Source organism: Jaculus jaculus, chromosome 2, assembly GCF_020740685.1.
Source record: "Jaculus jaculus isolate mJacJac1 chromosome 2, mJacJac1.mat.Y.cur, whole genome shotgun sequence".
NCBI lineage: Eukaryota > Metazoa > Chordata > Mammalia > Rodentia > Dipodidae > Jaculus > Jaculus jaculus.
Window position 1 is genome coordinate 171715150 of NC_059103.1, and position 21296 is coordinate 171736445.

Below are 21296 nucleotides of genomic sequence, written 5' to 3' on the forward strand. Positions count from 1 at the left end.
CTGGAATTTACTCTGAATTCTCAGGGTGGCTTTGAACTCATAGCAATCCTCCTACCTCTGCCTCCCGAGTGCTGAGATTAAAGGTGTGCACCACCACACCTGGCTTAAATAAAATATTTTTTAAAAGACAGTCATGAGTTCATGAGGGCCAGAGGTTGAATGTGGTGATTTGAATCAGGTGTCTCAAAACTCTTGTGTTTTGGGTGCTTAGATCTCTGTTGGTAGCAATTTGGGAGGTGGAGCATTGATGGAGGAGGTGTTCTGGTAAAGGAGGGCTTAAGGGTGTCATTATAGCCAGATCCCCTTTGCCAGAACTCAGCTCACTCTCTTGCTGCTGTCTTACACCTGCTGTAGCAGAGGTAATGTCCAGCTCAGCTCCACTGTCTTTTCCTTGACATCATGAAGCTTCCTCTTGAGAGTGGAAGCCAAAAGAAATCCTTTCCTCCCATCAGCTGCTTTTGGTCGGGTGTTTTGTTCCAAAAACATGAAGGTAATTACAACAGGAGAGGAGGCGCTACTTTCCTGGAAAGGCCTCTTAGGCACAGAGGGCAGTGTGGTTTTTGCTTCTGTCATCCATGGCTGGCTGAGATCCAAGCCTCTACAGTCCTTGGAGATTTACTTGACCATGCATGTTCTCTGGGCAGGGTTGGTAGGGGAGGGAATGTCTCTCTTCAGGAAAGCATGGGAGATTTACTATTTGGAAATTTCTGGTCTATATTAGGGAAGTGCAGAAGAGGTTATTTTGTAGTTTTTAAAGACTTGGTGGTTTTCCTAAGCTTTCCATTTGTGGTGGAGAATGTTAATGAAAATTTACCCCTCACACTTCCTCAAGGTCAGTCCATTTCTACTTTTGTGGCCACACAGCCAGTCACATAGACATTCCTTCTACTAGTAGTTATGGAGCACCTGATGGGCCAGGCACAATTCCAGGCCTTAAGGTTATGGCAGTAACCCCCAAAGATAAACATCTCTACTTCCAAGGAGCTGATGTTCTAGTGGTGGGAGCCAATAGGTAAATATAACAGCACGTGTGTTATATTTTATGTTAGCTGGTGGCAAATGCTTCGGGGGAGAAGAAGCACAGAATAGCAAGGGGAAGGGAACATGCACAAGGGAACAGAGAGGACAAATTTATAGTAGCATGGGGAGGGCAAGTGTCACTGAGAAATGTGAGCCAGACATTGACAGAGGGGAGGGAAGCTTTGACAATTTTGTGATATAACCCAGGACAGGAACCAGGGATTTTTTTTTTTTTTAGAAGAAAAACAACCTCCAGGAATAAATAATGAAAGAATAAGAGCATAACAAGTCAGTAATAGTCCACGGCTGTGCACCAAAAATAGCCCAATGTGAATATTCTAGAAGTAGTGACAGTGAGAAGATAGGAGAAAGAATCACCATCACAGTAACAATGTGAGAAATTGTAGCAAAGTCAGCTTCATTCCAGTATATTATGCTTCCATTACCTATAGTTTTAAAAAATTTCAAAATAGAGCTGAAAGAGTCTTCACTATGACATTGATATTGTGATTATGTAGGAGAATGGTCTTATTACTAAAAGATGAAATATTTGAGATAACATGCCATGATGTTTGTAGCTTTCTTTTAAAAGGCTCATAAAAATATTTTATAGAAACAGAGACAAAAAGCAAATATAGCAAGTTGTTACCAACTCAAGAATCAAGGTAAAGAATTTATAATATACTATTTTCCAGGTTTCATAGACTTACATATTTTCATGACAAGATGTTGGGTTCTGCTCTTGTATATCTACTGAAGCAATGACAACATGTCTATATGCACACGTGTATGTGAATTACTCCCAATAGCCTCAAATGGAAATTACTCCAAGTGCCCATCAGTGGCTAATAGATGAACAAAAGGTGGCCTAGCCATCAAATGGAATCCAACTCAGTAATAAGAATCAACTATGTAGGTGCTAGAGAGATGGCTCAGTGTTTAAAAGCATTTATTTGCTAAGCTGCCAGCCTGGATTTGATCCCAGCACCCGTGTAAGTCTGGATACACAGTGGTGCATGCATCTAGAGTTTGTTTGCAATGGTAAGAGAATACACATAGATAAATGCAGAAACAACTCTGTAATACATGCCGTAGGAAAGAAAGGAGAAGCAAAACACCATATATTAAAAGATTTTGGCTGGGCATGGTGGCGCATGCCTTTAATCCCAGCATTTGGGAGGCAGAGGCAGGTGGATTGCCATGAGTTTGAGGCCACCCTGAGACTACATAGTGTGTTCCAGATCAGCCTGGACTAGAGTGAGATCCTACATCGAAAAACAAAAAAAAAAAAAAAGAAAAAAAAGATTTCGGGGGCTGAAGGGATGGCTTAGTGGTTAAGGCACTTGCCTGCAAAGACTAGGGACCCAGGTTTGATTCCCCAGGGCCCACATAAGCCAGATGCACAAGGTGGTGCATGCATCCAGAGTTCATTTGCAGTGGCTAGTGGCCCTGGTGTGCTCTCTCTCTCTCTCTTAAATAAATAAAAAATATTTTCAAAAGATGTCATTGCATGTGGATGCCTATAGAAACAGAAAGTCACTCAGTGGTTGCCTGGAGATAGGTGGAAGTGGGGAATTGCCAAGGGCGGGAGGGAACTTTGGGAGTGAGTAGACAATGATGGTGATTGCGTAGCTCTAAAGATTGACTAAAAGTCATCACATCAGGCACTTACAATGGATAATTTTCTTTTCAAAAAAAAATTAAAAATGTTTTTACAGGTAGGGCATGGTGGCACACACCTTTAACCCCAGCACTCGGGGGGCAGAGGTAGGAGGATCACTGTGAGTTTAAGGCCAGTGTGGAACTACAGAGTAAGTTCCAGGGCAGCCTGGGCTAGAGTTCGAGATCATGCCTTGAAAAAAGAAAAAGAAAAAAATTGCATTTATTTGCAAACAGAAAGAGGACTAGAGTACAGACATGCTAAGGCTTTCTTGCCTCTGCAAACAAACTCCAAACACTTGGACCATTTTGTGCATCTGGCTTTACATGGGTACTAGGAAATTGAATCCAGGCCTGCAGGCTTCAGAAGCAAACACCTTTAACTGCTGAGCCATATCCTCAGCCCCAATGGGTAATTTTCACTGTGTACAAGTTATACCTCAATAAAGCTATAATGGCGGTGACTGTGATCAAAATACATTTTATATATGTATGAAAATGTCATAATCAAACCTATTATGTAAATTAATATGTGCTAATAAAAATGTAACGAAATTCTTTTAAAAAATATTTTACTGATTTATTTGATTGTGGCGGGGGGGGATAGAAAGAGAGAATGGATGTGCCAGGGCCTTTAGCCACTGCAAATGAATTCCAGATGTATGCACCCTCTTGTGCATCTGGCTTATGTGCGTCCTCGGGAATTGAATTGGGTTCCTTTGGCTTTGCAGGCAAATACCTTAACTGCTAAGCTATTTCACCAGCCCACAAAATTCTTAAAAATGTTTATTTAGGGCTGGAGAGATGGCTTGGCAGTTAAGTGCTTGCCTGCGAAACCTAAGGACCTGGTTCGAGGCTCAGTTCCCTATGACCCACGTTAGCCAGATGCACAAGGAGGTGCACGCGTCTGGAGTTCGTTTGCAGTGGCTAGAATCCCTGGTGTGCCCATTCTCTCTCTCTCTCTCTGCTTCTTTCTCTCTCTCTCTGTTGCTCTCAAATAAATAAATAACAAGAAACCCAAAAAATTAAAAAAAAAATGTTTATTTACTTGTGCATGTGTGTGTGTGTGTGTGTGTGTGTATGCCAGGGTCTCTTGGTGCTGTAAACAAATGCCAGTCATATGTGCCTGGTTTTATGTGGATGACTGAAACCAGGTCGACAGGCTTTGCAAACAATCACCTTTAACTGTTGAGCTATCTCCTCATCCAGACAAAAACTTTCTCGGGCTGGAGTGATGGCTTAGCATTTAAGGTGCTTGCCTGTGAAGCCTGAGAACCCGTTTGATTCCCCAGCACCAACGTAAGCGAGATAAACAAGGTGGCACATGTGTCTGGAATTCATTTGCAGTGGCTAGAGGCCCTGGTGTGCCCATTCTCTGTCTATCTGCCTCTCTCTATTAAATAAATAAATAAAATATTAAAAAGTTTTTTTTCTTTTAAAGAACACAGTAAAACAAACACCAGAATCGGAACAACCCCCTAACTCCAAGCCCTTAGAAAGTGAAGAGATAGCTGATAAACAGAATAGCATCTACTGTGTGCTAAACACTCTTCTACGTATATCAAACTTTGGAATTTTTTTTTTTTTGCAAAAAAAAAAATGCAGAAAAAAACCCAAGCTTTCTCTTTATCCACAAAGGAATGATCTGTTGGTGAAACTTGATTCACAAACAATATTGTTTTTGAATCATTACTGTGTGCTAAATCCCAGAGACAGTGCTGAATCACATGGGCACTGAAGTTTGACATGATTTATGAGCTATTTTGGGGGTCACCTCTATGAGAGGTGACAGAAAGATAGGTTGGATGACCTGCATTTCTTATGCTTCTCCCTTTTTTCTTTTCTTTTCTTTTCTTTTCTTTTCTTTTCTTTTCTTTTCTTTTCTTTTCTTTTCTTTTCTTTTCTTTCTTTCTTTCTTTCTTTCTTTTTTTTTTTTTTGAGGTAGGGTCTCACTCTAGTCCAGGCTGACCTGGAATTCACTACCTAGTCTCAGGGTGGCCTCGAACTCTCGGCGATCCTCCTACCTCTTCTTCCCGAGTGCTGGGATTAAAGGTGTGTGCCACCACGCCTTGCTCTTTTGCTGCTTTCTTACTTTAGATTCTATTCAAAGCAAACCTTAGAGCCAGATTTTGTTTATTGGCAGGTAGATGGCTCAAATGGTGGGCCCCTCCAAAATATGTCTGTGTCCTAACCTACAGCCTGTGAGCGTTGCATTCTTTAGAAAGAAAAAAGGTCTTTGCGTTTGTAATTAAGTTAAAGATTTCAGATGAGACCTCCAAGAATTACCCACGTGGACCCTAGATCTAGTGGCGGCTGTCCATAGGACAGATGCAGGAGGAGGCCACGTGGACAGCGAGGTGGGCAAGACCATGTAGACAAGGTGCAGAGACTACAGGGGACAGCAGGAAGTGTCAGAAGCTGGCAGTGGTAAGAGGGATGCGTCCCTGGAGGCTGCAGAGTGAACTCGTCTAGCTGAGTTTTGATGACAAGCCTCTGGTCCCTAGAAGGAGGGTGGTGGTGGTGGTGGTGGAATTTCTAGTTGCCTGGTAGTTTGTTCCCAGTGATGCCAGAGGCAAAGTGAGGGGTGGAGAGGCAGGTCAGTGGGAAAGGTCAGTTTATCTGCCCCGGGGACCTTCTGAGAGACTGTGAGGAAAGGGAGAGGACGAAATGAATTCGCTAACTCCATCCTTGCCTGGGAGGGTTGGTCTTGTGGCATTAAATGCCAGGACTCATGTCTATGGGACCTACTACTGTTGAGATGATATCTGGAGAGGAGCTGTGGGGTGAACCAAGGGTCTCTGGGCAGGGTGGCAAGCACATCTGTGCCCTGCCCTTGGACTTCATCTTGGTTAGCTGAAGGCTCTGTGTGTATGGGAAGAAAGATGAAGATGGGGGCTGGAGGCATGACTTAGCGGTTAAGGTGTTTGCCTGCAAAACCAAAGGACCCAGGTTCGATTCCTCAGGACCCACATAAGCCAGATGCACAAAGGGCACACACGTCTGGAGTTCATTTGCAGTGGCTGGCAGCCCTGGCACGCCCATTCTTTCTCTCTCTTCTCTGTTCCTCTTTCTCTGCCAAATAGATAAACAAATAAAATATTTTTTAAAAAGATGAAGATGGAGATCAACTCACCCTAACATCCAAAGAAGTGACTAGACCAGTGGACTCTGGCTGGGCCTGTCCAACTCCAAGCCTTCATCAGGTTATGCCAGGTGATTCATTTCTTTCTGCCCACGTGGGAATATGCATTCTCTTTCTCTGGGCTATTAGCCACTGGGACATGGTTCTCTTCGTAGGGTTTCTCTGGGAATGTACTTGCTCAGCTTCTGCGTATTACTGCTCACAGAGCTTCTCATATTCCCATTGTATTTGCCTTACACATAAGCTCTATAAATGGTGCATTACGTCAACCATGTTCTTATAGAATGTGCTAGAAGTGCTGTGAGGTGCTCCATATGGAGAGGGTGGATTTCCTCTGAATCTGGACCTCACAGCACCTGGCACGGGGTAGGGTGACAGCAGGCGCATAATGACATTGACTTCTCCCCTTTCTGCTCTCCGCCAGCCCCCCAGCTCCAACACAGTCATGCCAAACCCGACTCCCACACCTTTCTTTCTTTCTTCTTCTTCTTTTCTTTCTTTTTTCTTTTTTTTTTGCTAGTCTGTTCTTTGCTGTTCCTAGCCAGCATTGTTCTTTTTTTGTCTCTTTTCTTCTCGTCTCTCTTGGTAGAAGCCTGCAGAGCTTTTTTTTTTTTTTTTGCCATGGCTGGGTAAGGAGCCCTCGGCCACTGTTTGTCTGTATTGTCTTAACAAAGCTCTCAACATCAGACTCTTTGGCCTTTCAATGCAGCTCCACAGACAGGTTAAGTGATGCCTTTATCCCCGCTTCCAGACACTGTTGTAATGGTAATCCCCCTCCCCCAACTTTCCCCTTCACAACTCCACTCTCCATCATACCCCCTCAATAAGTCTCTTTTATTTGGATGTCATCATCTCTTCCTCGTATTATGATGGTCTTGTGTAGGGAGTGTCAGGCACTGTGAGGCCATCTGCTCAGGTTTAAGCTCAGCACCTCCTCAGGTTGGAGAAAGTCTTGGAAAAGGCTTATGTCTCCTCATGGGATCTCTTGGCCATGGTCCTGGCTGTAGCCTCCCTCTTGTCTTAGCTATTTGCTTCTCTTCTGAGGTGGCAGAGACTCCAGAAGACTAAGGCGATTTAATTTCTAGCCATCTTTGGCTTGATCTCCCTGGCGTCCCCACACAAGAAGGACTAGCCTCCTTCACCCGTTCTGATGGCGTTAGCTCAGCTGGGAGAAGTCATCTGCGTACACGCTTTAATTGCAGTAGCTCATATCTGTTGCTTCCCACATGCCAGGCTCTGTGCTGAGTGCTTGGAATTCTTTATCTGCGTTTTAGTCTCCACGATGACCTTGTGCAATCATTTGAACCCATTTGCAGATGTGGGAACTGAGGTGTAAGAGACACGTGTGGAACTGGAACTGCTGAACACGTGCATTCTGAATGTGACCTTCAGGGCATATGACCTTTGGTCAGAAGAATCCTTGTCTTTTGCTCTGATAAAGCGAGAGTTAAATGGAAGAGCTGAAGAGGAAACCGTGCTTGGATGTTTCCTTAGAGAACCATTTAGGAGTCAGGTCTGGTTAAGTCAATTTGAACAAAGCAAAGGATGCTGGCCAGCCAAGTGGGCCTTTTCTGTTAAGAAAAACAAGATTGCCTTTAAAAGCAGATTTATTGCAAGAGATGTTAGAAGAGACAGCAAATCTCTGAACCATGAAGATAGAGGAGGGATGAGGCCCTCAGAATATCAACCTATTTCAGATAACACAAAGGTTTGCATGGCACCCAGCTTAAACCATTTGGCTTGGTGTTCTTGGGCAGGTGGAGAGAGCAGGGTATGATATTGACCTTGAAACATCCAAGGCTTGACCGGGGGCTGAGGGATGGATGCTATGGCTCACCAGTGCCCAGAGCATCCGGGAGCAAGGGGCTCCCTGACCTCTTGGCTTGGTCAAATGGGAGATGTAGCTTGGCATGAGAATCCTGGCACCTGCTGAAGTGGGGTTTGGCTCCTTCCCTCTCCTGCATGTCTGGCTTTTATCACGTAGGGATAGAAGAGAAAAATATATTGGGAAGATGGATAACATTTAAGTGACTCTGAAAAGTTTTGTGGCAACATGGACCTGTTTCAAGAATTATTTTTAACTGTAGCCATTTGGTCCCAATGGGAATAAAATTTAAAAGGACAGTTATAATTAGGTCACATTTGGAGGAGCTTATTACATTTTGTTGGATGTCCCAGGAGTTGCGTGTTTTAAATGATTTTAGGATTTAGACTCAATCATCGTGTAGAATTTCATTTTTTTTCTCTGAATAATTAGAAGTAAGTGAGAAAAACTATAATATCAGTATAGATAAAAGTAACAGCAAGAATAGGTCCAAAGCCAGGCGTGGTGGCCCAAACCGGGCGAGGTGGCGCACTCCTTTAATCCCAGCTCTCAGGAGGCAGAGGTAGGAGGATCGCCGTGAGTTCAAGGCCACCCTGAGACTACAAAGTGAATTCCAGGTCAGCCTGGGCTAGAGTGAGACCCTACCTCGGAAAAAAAAAAAAAAGAATAAGTCCAAATAGAAGAAAGAGAGAACATATACAGTTTGTATAGTTTGTCTCTTCAGAATCTTCCTTTCTTTTCTTCTTGGCTGCCTCATAAAACAGCACCCGTGGAGGAGCCTGGATCCTTCTCTATTCAGACTTTAAATTCCACCAGAAACAACCTCTTCACTCTCTGAGTATGGTTTAGCAGAGCCACTGGGAGGAGGCAAGGCTTCTGACTCTCTGGGGGCAAAATAACCATCCATCGTGGCTGAACTTTCGTTTCTCTGATCTCTGTACAGGGTTCAGAGCTGAGGACCAACTGGGAGCTAGTTATAGCACCCTTGGGAATGAGGCTGGCAGAAAGAGGTGAGAAAGGGTGGAGGTAGGGTAAGGAGAAGACAGTGGCCCAAACAGGAGTCACACTGTTCTGCTTTGAGAAGTGTCCCAGGAGAGCTTTGTGTGACCAGAGGCTGGCGGGGGTGCAGGCCCTTTGCTCTGGGCTCCGTGGAGAACACTGACTGACCTCCTTATCCCCCCAAACATCTCATGGATTAAAAGGAAGATTTTCAAAAGGAACACTGGGCTGGAGAGAATGGCTTAGCAGTTAAGGCTTTTGCCTGGAAAGCCTAAGGACCCAGGTTTGATTCCTCTAGGACCCACGTAAGCCAGATGCACAAGGTGGCACATGCATCTGGGGTTCATTTGTAGCGGACTGGAGGCCCTGTGCGTCCATCCTCTCATCTCTCTTTCTCTCTCTGCCTTGCTCAAGTAAGTAGTTAAAATATTTAAAAAGGAATACTAAAATGTATCTCTGTGTGACTGGATCACTATGAGCCATGAATGCTCTGCCCCTGTGATAAATGCATAATATATTCCTACAGTTAAGTACCTGCCCATGGACATGATTTCACCAGATGCTCCCTAACCCATTTCAATGCTAAGGTCCATGCAAACTGTTTTCTTTAACATTGACCTGTGATTAAACCACAACATGGCATAGATGAGTGGGTCTCTGGCCATTTACCTGCTAAATAAGGTTTGTATAATGACCAGAGCTACACATACCAAAACCCAGGTTCATCTGATCTACAAGGGCCGTTGCTTAGAGAAAAATGACTGACACTGGGTCCTTCCCCTGACTATTGAAAAAGGGGTGATGAGTTGGCCTTGGGAACCAGCAGTGTGTAGGCTAGTGGCACCCACTGGTGATGCGGTGACCATGGTGACAGCTCACCCTGAATGGCCTCTCCTTGTAGCAAGTCAAACCCTCTGTAGCTCTGCTATTCCTTCCCCAGAAACCAGAAGGCCTCCAATATGGGGGAAGACTCACAGAAGAAATGTTAGTCAAAGAAGTCAGGGATCACATGTCTTTCTTTAAAGTATTTTATTTTTATTTATTTATTTGAGAGCGAGAATGAGACAGAGGGAGAGAGAGAGAGAGAATGGGTACACCACGGCCTCCCTGCAAACAAACTTCAGATGCATGCATCACCTTGTGCATCTGGCTTACGTGGGTCCTGGGGAATCGAACCTGCGTCCTTTGGCTTTGCAGGCAAGCGCCTTAACCACTGAGCCATCTCTCCAGCCCGGGGATCAAATTTCAATCTACAGCTGATGAGGTCATCCCGTCTTCCAGGTCCAACCAACACACTGAGTCAGGGTCCAGTCTACCCCTGCCCATGGTTTCTATGTCATTCTGAAAGGAGGTCTTCCCTCTTCGTGTGCGCCTGTCCCATTTATAGGAAGACCATCTTGTTATCTGATAAATTAATCTGTTACTATTGATGGAAGTGTTACAATTCCCAGAGTACATTGAGTCACCGCTCTAGTGCTAACAGGAGTCAGGCAAGTGATGTGGGAGTAAGCTAGGCCTGGCAGAGCTGCAGAAGGGAAGCCCTTTCCTAGCGTGGCTCTGTGGGGCCCATGTTCACAAGCATTACAACTTAAAAGAGAAGTTGGGGATCTGGATTTGAATGGGATCTCCTAATATTCCAATCTGGGCAACCAAGTCAAATAGTAAATAATTTATTGGGGCATGGCTCAGAGCTAGAGTGCTTGCCTGGCATGCTCAAGGCCCTGGGTTCAAGCCCATTACTACACACACACACATCAACAGGACAGCTGTGAGGCTAAGAAGATGGAAGGTGCTTGTGTGAAAAGCCTACAGACTTGAGGTTCAATTCCCAAGCCACCATGGGAGCCAGATGCAAAAAAGTGATGCAAACATCTGGTATTCAAGCTCATGGGCACACACACACACACACACACACACACACACACACACGCACATAAATTTTAAAGGGAAAAATAATTTCTTGGTTAAATGCACAAATGAACACACACGAAAGCTAGCTTACTGCCTCAGTAACAACTAAGGAAGAATTGGCCTGTGTGGTAGAAAGCTGTCCAGGCACTCCAAATTGATGCCAGTGGTTATTTTTGGAAAAAGGAGTGGGAGTGAGTGGGAAATTTTACATTTTTTTCATATACTTTTCTATTGTCTGAATCTTTAGCAATGAGAACATATTTCTGTGTTACTTTTGAAGTTATATATACTTTTTAAAAATCCCAACAGTGACAAATCCAAAAGACTGGATCTAGGCATTGTAAGACTCAACATGTTTAAGAGTGACTGTATAGAGACCTCTAGTATGCACATAGCCCTAGGTTCTATTCTTTTCTTTTTTTTTAATATTTTTTTTGTTTTATTTATTTATTTGAGAGCTACAGACAGAGAGAGAAAGAGGGAGAGAGAGAGAGACAGAGGGAGAGGGAGAGAATGGGCACGCCAGGGCCTCCAGCCACTGCAAATGAACTTCAGACACGTGTGCCACCTTGTGCATCTGGCTAACGGGGGACCTGGGGAATCGAGCCTCGAACCAGGGTCCTTAGGCTTCACAGGCAAGCGCTTAATCGCTAAGCCATCTCTTCAGCACCCTAGGTTCTATTCTTAAAACCAACCAAGCAATAAATTTTAAAACATCAAAATAAAAGAGAGACTGATTGAGAGGGGGAAGGATATGATGGAGAATGGAGTTTAAACGGGGAAAGTAGGGGGATGGAGGGCATTACCATGGGAGATTGTTTACAATCATGGAAGTTGTTAATAAAAAATAATAAATTTAAGAAACTAGAAAAAAAAAGAACTATTCATACAAGTGCATCACAGGATAAAACAAGAGTGGCAGATAAAGTATATGAGAAAAAAAAGAAAAGGAAAAAAGAGCGACAGGAAGGAAAGAAGGAAGGAAGGAAGGACATCTATAAAAATCAGAGAAAATTGGGCTGGAGAGATGACTTAGCAGTTAAGCGCTTGCCTTTGAAGCCTAAGGACCCCGGTTCAAGGCTCGATTCCCCAGGACCCACGTTAGCCAGATGCACAAGGGGGCGCATGCATCTGGAGTTCATTTGCTGTGGCTGGAGGCCCTGGGACACCCATTTTCTCTATATATCTGCCTCTTTCTTTCTCTGTCACTCTCAAATAAATAAATAAAATTTTTTAGAAAATCAAGTGCTCATAGTGATAGAAAGTGAAGTAATAGAAACAACAGCCTTTGAAAAAGGTTGTGAGTTAAAGTTGGTAAAATCCCATAGAAAGTAGTAAATGAAAGATGTGGAAAGTAGAAGAGAAAATAAGACGGAAAGGATTTACTCAGGAGCTCCACAGTCAGCTCATGGTATATCCAGAAAGAGAATAAAGAACCCAGAGGAGCCGGGTGTGGTGGCGCACGCCTTTAATCCCAGCACTTGGGAGGCAGAGGCAGGAGGATCGCCATGAGTTTGAGGCTACACATAGGGAATTCCATGTTAGCCTGGGCTAGACTGAGACCTTACCTCTCAAAACCAAAAAAATAGAACCCAGAGGGTTCATGACCTTACAGTGGCCGACACTAGCTACGCAAGATCTGTATAATAGGAGAAAATGATGACAACAAAATAGAGAAAGACTACTTGGAAAGAAGGGATTCAGTGGAGGTGGGGGGACTCAGGAGAGAGAAAAGGGAGGGGGATTATGGTATGCGTATCGTCTATATGTATGGAGGTTGTCAATAAAAAGCTAAGAAATAACTTTTTAAAAAAAATTTTTTATTTATTTATTTGAGAGCGACAGACCCAGAGAGAAAGACAGGTAGAGGGAGAGAGAGAGAATGGGCGCGCCAGGGCTTCCAGCCTCTGCAAACGAACTCCAGACGCGTGCGCCCCCTTGTGCATCTGGCTAACGTGGGACCTGGGGAACCGAGCCTCGAACCAGGGTCCTTAGGCTTCACAGGCAAGCGCTTAACCGCTAAGCCATCTCTCCAGCCCAGAAGTAACTTTATAAGAAAAGTAAAGAACGCTGAGGGGAGAATTTTACCAAAGAAATAATTGAGAAATTGGAGTATATAAGTCAAGATTAAAAGATTTTGTAAGGCTGGAGGGATGGCTCGGTGGTTAAAAAGGCACTTGCTTGCAAAGTCTGATAGCCTGGTTTCAATTCCCTAGTGCCCACATAAAGCCAGATACACAAAGTGGCACACGCATCTGGAATTCGTGTGCAGTGGCAAGAGTCCCTGGCGTGCCCATACTTTTCTCTCTCTTTCTCCTTGGAAATAAATGAATGAATAAACTAAAATAAATGAAAATGACTATAGAATTCCCCAAACACAGTTAATAATAATAATGATGATGATGATGATAACAAGAACAGCTTCACATCAAGGCACACTGTAATGAGATTTCAGAACACCAGCAATCAAGTTCTTCAGAGAGGAAATAGGCCGCAACAAAGGAACAGAAATAGAATGGCATCAGACTTCCCAACGGCACGCTTGGATGGGATAGCTAAGACATGAAACCAACTGAAGTGGTTGAAATTATGATATATCTACAGAGTAGAATATTATTTAGCCATAAAAGATTGAAATCCTTTCATTTCTGTCAACAAGGATGAAACTAGGTCAATAAGTAAAGACAAGGCCCAGAAAGACAGTTTGGGTGGGTTTGAACAATCCCCCAAAGGCTCACATGTTAGAAGCTATAATCCCAGTGATGTGAGAGCTGATGGACCTTTCTGTGGCAGTGTCACTTTCTATAGTCCAGGCTGGCTTTGAAGTCATGATCCTCCAGCCTCAGTCTCCCTCGTACTGGAATTACAGGTCTCCACAACCACGCCCGGCTGAGAGATAGTGTAACTTTAAGTGATAGAGTTCACTACAAAGCAATTGTGTCATTGGGGTGCTCACTTCAGAAGAAATTAACAGTTATTGTATGCCCCTGGTTAGTTCCCACATGCGATAGTTGTTATAAACAAGGAACACTGGTCCCTCCTCTCTGGCTTCCCGACTCCCTGTGTGATGTCTTCCTCTCACATGATCCTATTTGCCATTATGTCCTCACTGGTGCTGGGCCCATCTGGGACCATGTCCTTGAACTTCCAAAACTGTGAGAATGAAAAGAGTACTCAGCCGGGTGTGGTGGTGCATGCCTTTAATCCCAGCACTTGGGAGGCAGAGGTAGGAGGATCACCGTGAGTTCAAGGCCACCCTGAGACTACAGAGTGAATTCCAGGTCAGCCTGGGCCAGAGTGAGTACTCAACTCAACCAGGAGAAAACTTCAGTGACAGTCACAGCACATAGCTCTCAGGAAGAAGCCTGAGTGTGTATGGTGTTAACTCTCCAGTAGACAGGCTAAATGAATTTAAAAAATAAAATAAAAATAAAAACACAACTGCTTGCTGTCTGCAAGAAACACACCTCTCTGGAACGGGCATACATAGACTGGAAGAGAAGGCTGGGGAAGTTAATACCAAACAGATGGAGTCTGAAAGCAAGCTGAAATAGCTATAGTCAAATCCAACAAAGTAGATTTCATGTCAAACTTCATCACAAGAGATAAAAGCATTGTTGCACGCTAGTAAAGAGAACAACCAATCAAGAAGAAATGACAATTGAAAATAAATATACGTTGAGTGTTAGTGCAGCCAGTTTCATAAGACAAACTCGACCGGACAGAGAGAGAGAGCTAGATACAGATTCAACAATAATGCAACATTTTGAAAAAATATTGCTGGTGTATCATGGTGGCACACATCTATAATCCCAGAACTTGGTAGGCTAAGGTAGAAGGATCTTGATTTGGAAGCCAGCCTAGACCACATAGCAAGTTCTAGGCTAGCATGGGCTACGTAGTGAGGCTCTGTCTATAAACAAACAAATAAACAAGTAAATAAATTCCAAACTGGTTTATGTAGCCTAATTAGTATCAAGTGTAAGGGTTTAATGAAGATGTCTTTAGACATGTGAGGTCCCAATATTTTTATGCTGAGCATTCTTTCGTGTGTGTGTGTGTGTGTGTGTGTGTGTGTGTGTGTGGTTTTTCTAGGTAGGGTCTCACTCTAGCCCAGGCTGACCTGGAATTCACTCTCAGGGTGGCCTCAAACTCACAGTGCTCCCCTTACTGTTGCCCCCCAAGTGCTGGGATTAAGGTGTTCACCCACCACACCCAGCTCCTTTTTTTTTTAAGAAATATTTTAATATATTTAATTAAGTTATTTATATGAAAAAGAGAGAGAGAAATAGGCAGATAGAGAGATAATGGATATGCCAGGGTCTCTAGCCATTGCAAATGAACTCCAGATGCATGCTCTATCTTGTGCATCTGGCTTTACATGGGTACTGGGGAATCTACCCTGGGTCCTTAGACTTTGCAGGCAAGCGCCTTAACCACTGAGCTATCTCTCCAGCCATGAGCATTCTTTCTTAAGACACTACTAAATGACATGTTTTACCAAAATGAATGAATAGCCGAAGGAGATTTGGAATCCAGATACCAGTAAGTTCAAAAACATGCATTGGTGTGAGCACAGGGAATTCTTACAATGATGTACAGACAGATTTTAAGATGGCACCTATGCAGCAGGCTTATCAGGAAGCCAGTGCATAGTAAATCAGAAGGAGTTATAATACAGTATCTCTATGGAAAAATAGAATCAATAGATGACCTGACATGTATGACACATAAAACATTGTTCATAAATTCATTGTTAATAAATACATTTGAGAGCATCAAATGGAAAGCCAGGCAAACTCTAGGAAACACAAAAAACATTCTAAGAAAAAAATTATAAAATATATTTAATCAGTTTATTTATTTGAGAGGAAGAAAGAGGCAGAGAAAAAGAGAGAGAAAGAGAGTGAGAATGGGTGCGCCAAGGCCTCCAGCCACTGCAAATGAACTCCAGATGCATGTGCCCCCTTGTGCATCTGGTTTACGTGGATCCTGGAGAGTCGAACCAGGATCCTTTGGCTTTGCAGGCAAATGCCTTAACCACTAATCCATTCTCCCCAGCCCAAGAAATCTTTTTTTTTATTAATGCTATCTCAATTTTAATGTGTCTCAATTTTGAACAATACTAGAATAGTCAAAAATGCTCAAAATATTGAATATAACAAAAATCATGATAATTGGAATAATTGGATAATTGGATATTGGAAGAAGGAAGATAGCATGCATGCATGAGGAAAGAGACGTATAGTGGAGCTAAATGCTTCTATTTTCTAGTTGAAGCTCAGAAGATAGAGTTTAAATTGAAAATCATGAAATAAGAGTGGAGGTGGGGTCAAGGAAGGGGAAGGATTTTAAAAATTTAAATAAGGCTTTGACATTTTGTTTTTGAAGACCAGTGTCTTGGTGGTGATTTCAATGTTCTGGAAATTCTAACAATGCTGAAATGTATACTGTGTGTATGTGCAGGCCACTGCATTTGTGTGAAGACGTAGCAGTAGGATAAATATTGATAGGTCTAAGGGCAAATGCATTTATACTCTTTTTCCTTTTTAAAATTTTTTGAGAGAGGAGAGAGAGAACTGGCACGCCAGGGCCTCAGCCACTGCATTCGAACTCCAGGTGGTTGTGCCACCTAGTGGGCATGTACAACCTTGCTCTTGCCTTTACTTTTGTGTGTCTGGCTCATGTGGGATCTGGAGAGAGATCGAACATGGGTCCTTAGGCTTTGCAGGCAAGCACCTTAACCACTAAGCCATCTCTCCAGACCCATTTGTACTTTCAATAAGTGTTGTTTAACTGTTCTCCATAGGCATTTTACTATCTTATCCTTATATCAGAATTATGTGATTATCTTCCTATAGTCTGTCAAAAGAATGGGTTGTTACACTTTCCTGCTTTTTTTACGTCACCTTATGCTTCTTATTTATTTATTTGAGACAGTGGGGGTGGGGGAGAGTGAGAATGGGTGCACCAGAGCCTCCAGTCACTGCAAACAAAGTCCAGACACATGTGCCACATGGGAATCTGGTTTACGTGGGACCTGGAGAATCAAACCAGGGTCCTTAGACTTCTCAGGCATGTACCTTAACCACTAAGCTATCTTTCCAACTTCCCTGCTTTTGTTAATATGTTCTTGCTATGAATGAGGTTAAGAATATCTTACATGAAATCCAGGTGTGGAGGTAAATGCCTTTAATCTCAGCATTTGGGAGGTGGAAGCCAGGCGGATCAGGAGTTCAAGGCCAGCCTGGAGTGTATACCCAGTTCAAGTCCAGCCTGGGCTATAGATGTCCTGTCTCATAACAAAACAAGGTTAAAATCCATTTATATGTTTTTTTTTCCCCACTCTGGACTTGATGTCCCTTACTCACATTGTATTCTTCCTGTTGACTTCCAGGAGCCGTTTAAGATGAATTATTTGTGTTGTGTTTATTTTTAGTTTGTCATTTGTCTTTGCTATTTTTTTTCCCTCCTCCTAACTTTTTGATCACATCTACTGAAACTTATAAATATCGTCTTCTATAAATTCCGGGTCATACTTAGAAAGATCTTTCTTACTCCAAGTTTATAAATAACCAATCTATGCTTTCTCCCAGTGACTTTAAGATTTCATTTTATACATTAAATCTTTGATCAATGTAGAATATTTATACATACCATATTTTCCCAGTTCCATTTTTTTTTTCAGGTGGCAACATGACTGTCTCAACTTTACCTATTGGACATTTAGAATTAAATTTATATTACCATGATTTAAAGAAAGCATTTTTAAGCCGGGCGTGGTGGCGCACACCTTTAATCCCAGCACTGGGGAGGCAGAGGTAGGAGGATCACCATGAGTTCGAGGCCACCCTGAGACTCCATAGTGAATTCCAGGTCAGCCTGGGCTAGAGTGAGACCCTATCTCGAAAAACCAAAAAAAAAAAAAAAAAAAGCATTTTTAAAAAAATGGTAGGTAAGTCCCCCTGATAACCTGAGGTGAAGAGGCCGTCTTCACAGAGGTGCTTTCACCGGGGCTGCTTTGTCAGGCTGCATCAATTTCAAAGTGGCTCTGGCTGACTTAAGCTACTGAGGGGCTCACACACTGGGGGACGGGGTGTACTGGCCCCACTCAGTCACTGGGAAAAGTGGGTCGGATCTCAGACCCTGGGAGGGATGACCTCAGGAGCAGCTCGGGGCACAACGCAGTGTGGATTCCCTGCCACAGGGTGACTCAGCCAGAACTAACTTCCGGTGTGTCTGTGTTTAGGCTTCCAATCCCCGGGAGAGTTGACTGGGTCCCTTGCCTGTTCCCGGGTCTGCAGCAGTTCATTCAGGTCCTCAGATGATTCGGAGGACCCTGTGGGTGGCGGGGGCAGGTTCTCCAAGGAAAAAACACTGGGCCACAAAGCCTGGCAGCAGCTGTCCACAGCCTGCGTAAAAAATAGCAACAATAAAAATAGCAGCCATTGGCTGTTTCCTAGAGGCCAGGAACTGTGTTAAGTCTTTCATCTTGATTACCTTCCTTTTTTTTGGTGTTTTGAGGTAGGATCTCACTGTAGCCCAAGCTGACCTGGAATTCACTATGTAGTCCCAGGCTGTCCTCAAACTTGCAGCAATCCTCCTGCCTCTGCCTCCCAAGTGCTGGCATTAAAGGTGTGTGCCCCCACGCCCGGGTTTCAGTTCCCTTCTTACCAGGTCTGTGACACCGGTGCATGTTACTCTCTCCTTTGGCAGGTGAGGGAACTGAGGCTGAAAGACGTCTTCACAGGCCCGGGGAGATGGCTCAGGGGTTAGGAGCACTTACTACGTGAGCCTCAGAACCACTGTGGGTCACCAGAGCTCATGTAGAGCCCGTTGCAAGGCGTGTGCGCATGCCTATGGCAACGGGAGGTAGTCAAGACCATCACGATCGCGAAGTTCGCAGGCAAGCTAGTTTGGTGTGGATCGTGACAGACAGGAAGAAGGACTCTGTCTAAAACAAGATGGAGAGCAAGAACCAACACTCTGAGCTTGTCCTGCTGTGGCACGTCCCTCACTGCCCAAGACTCCCTGAAGACATAACCGATGTCAATGGCATCACCAGAACAGAAACCTGGATGTGTCCTCCCAACTTGCCCTCTGGGATGGTTAAGTTCTGCTATCAACTTGACCTGTTTAGCAATTCACAGACCTTCGTCTTGGGTGGGTCTCTGAAGTGGCTTCCAGAAAGGATTAACTGAAGGAGGAAGGCTTTCCCCAAGAGTGAGCCCTTCCACCAGAGGGGGCAGTCCCTGTTGGAGGGGGGCTTTATCTGAGGAAGCTGTGGGAGAAAGGAATCTCTTCTTCCTACCTGGCTGCCGATAGTGCTGGCTGCCTTCCAGTGTGGATTGAAAACCAGCACGGGCTGAAAAGCAGCGGCTCTCCAGGAAGCCTCCAGGCCTTCAGTGCCTGATTGGGACTGCTGAGGCATCCAGCCCCGTGGACTGAGCAGCTATCTGGTTCCTTGACTCTTGGGCCTGCACACTGCAATGGTTGGACTGCTGTAGGCTCATCCAGTAAATTTCCTTTTTAAAAATATTTTTATTTTAGAGAGAGAGAGAGAAAGAAATTGGCTCACCAAGGCCTCAGCCACTGCAATCAAAAGTTCAGACGCTTGCGCCACCTAGTGGGCATGTGTAACCTTGTGCTTGCCTCACCTTTGTGCGTCTGGCTTACGTGGGATCTGGAGAGTCAAACATGGGTTTTAGGCTTTGCAGGCAAGTGTCTTAACCACTCACCCATCTCTCCAGCACGAATTCCCTTTTAATACAACTTGTTCTATTGGTTCTGTTCCTGTAGAGAACCCAGACTAATATGCCCTCTGAGGAAGAAATTGGGCCACAGACTCATGGGATCCGTGAACATCACCCACAGCTGCGGTGCTTGCTCTGATACTCAGTATGCCCTTCCACATCTCCATCAGTCATCCTGGCTATTGTTGCAAACTTCCGGTGCCCCTTGCTCTTCCAAAGGTCAAGACTTCTCATTCATTCACTCATCACTGCCGTCTTTGGCAAAGGTCCACAGAGCTGAGCTGAGAATGATGGTGGAGCATCACTGTTGCTGGACGCACTTCCTTCAACCCCAGGCGGTGACTATGCAGCTTTGGGCGCCTCTGCTAATGTTTGCCTGGAATGAGGCCCCTCTCTGTCAGGTGCTCTGGTTTTAGGGTGGACAGAATGGTCTTGGCCTAGGCGCTTTTAGTCACCACATGTTTTAGATCAGAAAGACAAGTATGCCATCCTCCTTCAACCTGGACCTACACTACACTGTACTTCTTCTCCCTGGGTTCTTAGCTCATCAGTGTCAGTAAAGAGCTCCTGACAGACTCTATGTCTCTGGCAGTGTGGTAACATCTATATGCCATGTCCAAGCTTATAAAATCTTCTTCTACCCCCTCCTTTCTTTTCGTGACCGAGAGCTCTGCAAACTGCGCTGGTCACCTCCTGCTGGGCTGGGGTGGGAAGGCTTATGTCCTGGTGTAGAAATGTCATGATCGAAGAGAAATACCAAACTATTCAGTCAGCATTGCAAAAATTCTTCTCCTCGAAATGTGATCTTGTTAGGGGTATGTGAGTTGCCTAGTGAGTTTGTGCCTTGTGTACCCTGCCTTGTAGGCACAGGGCCCCTGCAGCTGTCTGGGGTATGCCCAGCAGCTCCCTTTTAGCGGGTGGGGGGTCATCAGATCATCACAACTGGGATGGCCATGGGGCCATCTGTTCTCCCTTGCAGGGAATCTTGAGGTGGTCGGGGGAGGGGTATTGGCAGTTCTCATCAGAGGCAGAAAGAGACTTCTCTCTCCATCTGCATTCCAGCAAGGAGCAGGGAACAATGACCACAGTTCAGATGGAGCCACTAGGCTCTATAGGCATTCATGGCATGATCTGAGAAGCCAGTCAATGTACACAGTGGTTCCATTACTGCTCCAAACCATCCCCTACTACTTTCCTGCCTTCTTCAGGAAAGACAGGTCAGACAACTCTATTTAAAATATGACCCGAGGCACAGAGGTGTTGTGTCTGAGGACCAAGGCTGGAGTGTGCGTGAGTCGCGGAGGGAAGCTCCCGTGGGCTGCGTAGAGATTAGCAATGGATACCCAGAAGGACGTCCAACCCCCCCAAAGCAGCAGCCAATGATCTATATATGTGGAGACTGTCACACGGAAAATGAAATCAAATCCAGGGATTCAATCAGATGTAGAGAGTGTGGATACCGAATAATGGACAAGAAAAGGACCAAAAGATTGGTGATTTTTGATGCTCGATGAAACAAACTACAGAGGTGTCTTAATTTGTCTGATTAATGTTTCCCATTATTGTATAGCCTTTGGGTTAGCGTAGTTATGAGTACCACTGTGTATGTATAATTTCATTTTACAAACGAGATTATATTTTAATACTCTGTACAAAGAAATTTTGGTTTGCTGTGAGTTTTAATTTATTATATAATCTGGCATACAATGAGGAATAAAATTGCTTCTCTAATCAAAAAAATAAAATAAAATAAAATATGACCCGAGGGCTGGAGAGATGGCTTAGTGTTTAAAGCTCTTGCTTGAGAAGCCTAGAGACCCAGGTTTGATTTCCCAGGACCCACCTAAGCCAGTTACACAAGGCGGTGCATGCGTCTAGAGTTCAGTTGCAGTGGCTAGAGACCCTGGCATACTCATCTCTCTCTCAAAATAAAACAAATAACTTTTTTTTAAAAAAAAAATTTTTTTTAAATTTTTCATTTATTTGA

At 44.1% G+C, this 21296-nt stretch overlaps 1 pseudogene; it reads left to right on the top strand.

Moving 5' to 3' along the window:
* The first annotated feature begins 20629 nt into the window (after positions 1-20629).
* On the top strand, positions 20630-20823 carry LOC101600062 (annotated as a pseudogene).
* Positions 20824-21296: the final 473 nt, after the last annotated feature.